At 41.8% G+C, this 6,000-nt stretch overlaps 1 long non-coding RNA gene across 1 annotated transcript; it reads left to right on the plus strand.

Moving 5' to 3' along the window:
* The first annotated feature begins 4,347 nt into the window (after window positions 1–4,347).
* On the plus strand, window positions 4,348–5,455 carry LOC125309719. Its single transcript, XR_007196176.1, has 2 exons — window positions 4,348–4,582; window positions 4,823–5,455. It is a non-coding gene; the product is annotated as an uncharacterized LOC125309719 (long non-coding RNA).
* Window positions 5,456–6,000: the final 545 nt, after the last annotated feature.

Genomic DNA, 6,000 nt, shown 5'->3' on the forward strand with positions numbered 1-6,000 from the left:
CATATCCGTATCCGGTCGGCAAACGGCAAATACATCCTTCTTCGAAAGTAATGACTTAAGTGCATTGTGTTGCTCAACTTTCAAAGAAAAGCCCAAGTCCAACTCCTCCAAAGTTGGCGCTTACGCCGATTCAAACAACCGCTCTTCGTTAAGCCATAGCCACCTTCCTTGTTGTTCACAGTTGCAGGACTGTCGTTATCCTGTTAAGCCCGCCTTAAGACTCAATAGAGCTGTGATTGAATAACATCCACGGTGTTAGCCAATAGAAATCCCTATGGTTTGATACTAGACGTACAGGCTGAGCAAATTAATTTGCCGCCGCTAGGGTGCGTCTAGATTTCTAGGCTATATTTCTGCTTCAATTTGTGCAAAACTATGGCTTGCATGCTTCCGCGTCATTTCAAATGCACGTCTTCGTGTTTCTCGCGTGTAATACAAGTATTTCCTGAAAACTTTGTGCAGTGATTTTGTGTTTGAATCAAGCTCTGGATGTGTAGCAAATAGTGGAGGAGAGTCCAAATGAGATTTGTCACCGTACTTTGATCTATCGTCTATTTTAATCAGTATCGTTGTTTGTCGCAATTAAAAATACCCTCAAGGGCCGGACTATATTTTTAATTTGACATACGTCGCGGGCCGGGAGTTTCTCAATCTCACAGTCAAATTTCCAGCAGTCAAATTGTCATGTTGGGTGACAAGAAATCCAACAGAATCTTCTCAATTTTAAGTTGATTAAAAAAACAGATGACTACAGAGGCAGACAGCCAAACTGTATTTTCATTCTATGATATTAACCCACCTTTCATAATGCTTTACAATCTGGTTTCAGGTATATACAATCACAATGTCACTGATCTACATATAAAGCATACAAGCAAGTACTGAACGTGTTGGACAAAAAACCTTGCACTTACCATCATTGTGACATTATACAGTAATATGGCCTATTTACTTTTGACAGTTTTGTTTTCTTTTAAAATATCTGTTTATTTTGTCATAATAATTAATAATCTTGCACCACCACCCCCTTAGAAATGTGATAATCAATGCAAAAATAAGACAAGGACCACTAGAGCATCAACAAGGGGGGGACTTCTCAAGTCTGGTCAGGCATGCTACCTTTGGTCAAACTGCCTTCTCAGTAAAAACATCTGGTCAATAGAATAGTATTCCTGTTAACATTAGACAAGGCGCTACATTCACTGCCTTTAAAGTACGTTTTAAGAAAAGCAAACCAGCACTGTGAACATTTTTAGTCACTGTTTCATGTTTTAGTGTTTCATGTTTATTCCTTGTCACAGTTTAATGTCCATATTGGTTGGTCAGTTGCTAAAGAACTTTGTTGGATCATCATTGCCCTTGGACATTTTCAGCTGGTTTCTTCCGTGATTTGGGAAAAGCTTGTAAAAGTCCTGGCAGGAAGCATGCATAAGGATGTAGATCCAGGAATGCACTAATATTTTGTTCGTAGTCCAGTTTGCAACAATTATTAGTTAACACTAAGTTGTAAACACTTCGGAAAAAAATATTTAAAACTGGATATACCAAAAATGTTGATGTAATCGCTTCCTGCAAGGACTTTTACAGGCTTTTCCCAAATCACGGAAGAAACGTTGACGCAGACGGAGCCGGTCGCCAGACGATCGGGTTAAAAATGTTCTGCCTGGCCCTCCACCCTGGTTAACAGTTTTTTTCCAGGGGCCTCCCCCCGGCTCAAAAGAATTCTCCTAGGCCCTCCCCCCTACGTGAATCAAATAAAACTGGTCGAAAAATGACGTTTACAAGGTTAAAACGGCCAGCAAATGTCATTAGCACACATACACACACACGGGTACACATGCAGCGCTGATCTCTACAATACTACGCCTCTCGTAGGCTATATAGATGCTTCGGAATCATACAGAACAGCAAGGGGAAAACATGTCGTTTTATGTGTGGTTAAGAATAATATCAGAGTGGGCTTTTTTCTACCAGTTTTTGCTACATAAAAATAATAAAGATTGCTTGAAAAAATTTTTTTAAAAATATACTTAAAAAAAGATGTATTTGGTTATGACGTTATTGTAGGTCTAGTAGACCTAAATTTTTAGAAATTAAATGGTACGACAGAAGAAACTATATACATTTTAGCGCACCAGACCACGATGTCTTCAAGGGTTGAATGAAGGGAGGCAATACCATTTCGCAATGCCAAATGGTATCAAGGCAATACCATTTGTCTCACCTAATGCAAGACAAAATATTGCTTGCGTGGTTAATTAATAGGTGATTTGATGACAGTGTTCAGCTAATTTGAGTGGCTCAAAGAGATAATGCGCTGAATAGGTCGGTCTGGTTCATAGGTGTGCGTATTTATTGCAGGTTCGAATCCATTTTAATGCCATAAAGTGTGCAAAATGATAGCCTTTATTTTACATGTATTTTGTACGAGTGGTTGTAGTGTAATGATCATGGGATAGATATGAAATGCGACTTCAAATCCGTCTAAAACAACTTGTTTGTGAATGTTTGACAACTCCTGTAGCTGTGGTGAGCAACGCGAGCACGCGCAAGGAAACCAGTAGGTGGGAAAAACCAGAAGGCACACAAGGCCGGTATGCCTGGTGACTTGTGTGATCTTCATCTGTTCTGCCTAGGCTAAGTACAAATGAGCATACAGTCTCATATTAAGATATAAATGCTAATTTTTCATCCACAATGTACAATATCCACAAAGATGCTGCCAATTTGTTAACTACGTTCCCAAACTTTATTGCAGCTCATGTGACTTCATCAAGGGCTACGATTCGCCAGTAAAGTGAAACAAGCGTAATCTCTGACCTTTAAGGGGGGTTGTGGGAGATTCAGGTACAACACACAACATCACTCATAAACACACACACACACACGGACAGGACCACCACTGTTCAAGAGACCATTTTGGGGCTAAATGTGCTTTTTCTCATTTGTTTGTTTAGAGCAGAATGAGCCACTGTTGTTCAAAGGGCCCATTTGGGTGAAATTATTATTATAATTTATGTTATTATTATGTATTATTATTTACTATAGGGTTCTAGAATAAATAAAACAGTGTGGAATTTGAAATTTGAAATGGAATTTGTGCTAAATGAAATAATTTGGGAAATAATGGAATGGGGGGACATGGGGAGAGTGGGTCTGTTCAAGCAGACGTAGGACTTTCATGTACTTCGATCAGGGGGGAGAAACAAAGTCTCACTCCTTGCAAACTTCAAAACTTGAGAGCCCTGGTTCGAGGTGCGTGTTTAGGGTGTGAGAGGGGAGTCGATGTGCTTTGATTCCAGCTTGTTAGTTGTAGTCTATGCGATTAAAACATGTGTGTGTGTGTGTGTGTGTGTGAAGTATCCAAACAATGATAACTCTTTCATTATGGCTGCTTTAGCCACAGACCTTGAGCTACTGTACAGTGGATTGGGTTCCATTTAAAAGTGTCCACTTCAATGGCGCTTTCCGTGATTCACACAGCTGCGTGAAATGTATTACTGATATGCAAGACTATTAACTTTTCGCCAAGAGATGGCAGCTTAGTCCGCTTGATACTGTAAGCCATTGGTTCCCAAAGGAGATTTTATTTGGGTCGCCAGCATAGCTTAGTGACAATTTATGTTGTGTAATAGGCCTAGCATAGGGCCTACCTTATATAGCTTATAGTTTGTTAACAGTCACGGTTTTGTTATAACTCCCTCACAATTTGCATTTAGAATAGCTCTGAAACCGGGGCCGAAAACTTCGTACATGGATATCTCAATCGCAAAATTAAACAATATTTCGGTTGGGCACCTACCATGGACTAGGCTGGGTAAACTCAGCCTGATCTGCCGGTGATTTCTTTTTCGACTTCTTAAAAGATTGAACTTGGTCTGGCGAAAGCCAAACTAACCATGGACCTTATAGTTGCAAAATGCAAGGGAACATGAATCAGCCTATTATTTGCACAAACAATAACGGACAGTAGCTCTTCAACTTGGCCCATTAAGATGTGTATGAACAGTCTAGCAAAGCATTTCATGAATGCCCTTTCGGACAGTTATTTGCACCACTGGGTAAAACTGCATTTTGTTTTAGACTACTGGTATTTAATTTGTGCATAGACAATGAAGCTGAATATCATATGAACTAGATGACTAAACTTATGTCACGTCCCTACGGGTTAATGCTACACGGGTTTGTTTTGATCTGTCTCACCCATAGACTGTATATATAGAACAGTCTATGGTCTCACCTGTGTTTGTGATTGTATGTTTTGTGCTTCGTAAAACTGCCGATGAGTTAACTGGCGGCCAGACGCAAGTAATCAGGACTGAACGACCAGCTGATCGGCGAGGGATGTGTGCATTGGCTGACTGTGGTATAAAATCCCAGGTATGACTGAGAAGTTTTGTTTATGGACTATTAGCGTATAGTCGTAGCTCATTGCTGTGGTGTTTGGTCCTGTCTGTGTTCTTTCCCCCGTCCCTCTTTGTTTTATGCTGCCGGTGCCGACGGGACTGGACTGTGCGGGAGCTGAGAGCTGAGGAGCTGATGTGCCAAGACGATCCATAGTGGAGGGACGTAAGAGTTTTGAGTGAGTGACTGAGGCCGGCTACTGAGCTGGCGGTTGGCTTAGCGATCTGTTTACGTCCTCCTCAGGCGGTGGTTCGTTGAGGGAGATCAGCGGCGTCGGAGGAGATCACACTTTTAAATGGATACGACATACTCAATCTGATTCCAAAGGAACGTAATTATGCCTAGCAGTGACTGTATGAGTGGGTTTAGCAGCATTGTTGGCCTCCGGTGCTGAGCCTGTGTATTCCTCTTCCTCTAGGCTGCAGCGAGTGGGAGGAGCCTCCTGGTGCGTGCGAGAGTGCGCCCCGGCCTATCGGCGAGCAGAGGAGGACGTGGGAACGTTCGGACTGAGTCTGCCAGTGAGCGGTTCACTCGGCGCATAGGGGGGACTACTGGCCGCCAGCTAAGTGCAGGGATGTGCAATGGACATTTAAAATGGACATGACTGTATAATTGTGGTGGTGGGTTGTTGGTTGATTTTGGTTGTGTTTGGTATTTACTGTTATTTGATTTTGGGGATTCCATGGGTTGGCTGTGGCAGGGCCAATGGATTCCCCCATGTGAAGATTTAATTTTCTGTTCTGTCTGTATTTTTTTTTTTTTTTGTGCGATTTAGCCTCCCCGCAGGAGGTGGTCTGAGGGCTGCAGCAGGAAGCCGTATGGGGATTTGCTGTGCTGATGTAGCTAGCCTTGTGGTGTTCTCTATCTTGAGTGGCTTGTCTTGTGTACTGTGTATTGTAGCCTAACCTTGTGGTGTGATTTATGCAACTGTTATACTTTGTAGCTTACTTGAATGCTGTGTATTGTTCCTGGTGTTGTAATTGCGTACTGCTGCAGTGTGGTGGGAAGAGACTGTGGGGAGGTTATCTGTAATAAATATTGATAATCTGCACTTGTGCTCCATGTTGCTTGTGGTCAGGAGGTCCTAAGTCCCTGTTAGGGGAACAGAAAATTTGGTTGTGTTCAGACTGAGAATCCCCCCCCCCAAAATCAAACCGGCCTTGTTCGGTCGCGACACTTATGCATGTGTAGAAGAAGAAACATTCACAAAAATCCATGACATGACCTCTCTTCTTGATAGCTGTTAAACTTCATGGAACTGACCGGGATTGTTTTGTTTAAAAAAATAAATAAATACATTATGCTACTGCTTTCCCAAATACAATGCAGCCTACAGGTGTACCTTCATCAGTCCAGTTGCAATGGATGGACTGTGATGAACTGCCCTACTTGTGATTGTTTAGAGATTTTAAAGGTTTTATAACAATGCTACAATTTTTATAAACAATTTTTTTTGGCAAGTGCTACAACTCTATTCATCTTTGCAGCACCAGTAGGCTACTTTGTGTGTGGCTGCAGACACACATTCCAAACAAGCATGCACAAAAGTTTCAAGAGTGGGGGATGGAGTAGAAGATGGAGAAAACTTCATTAGTA

This window comes from Alosa alosa, chromosome 16 (assembly GCF_017589495.1).
Source record: "Alosa alosa isolate M-15738 ecotype Scorff River chromosome 16, AALO_Geno_1.1, whole genome shotgun sequence".
Classification (NCBI taxonomy): Eukaryota; Metazoa; Chordata; class Actinopteri; order Clupeiformes; family Clupeidae; genus Alosa; species Alosa alosa.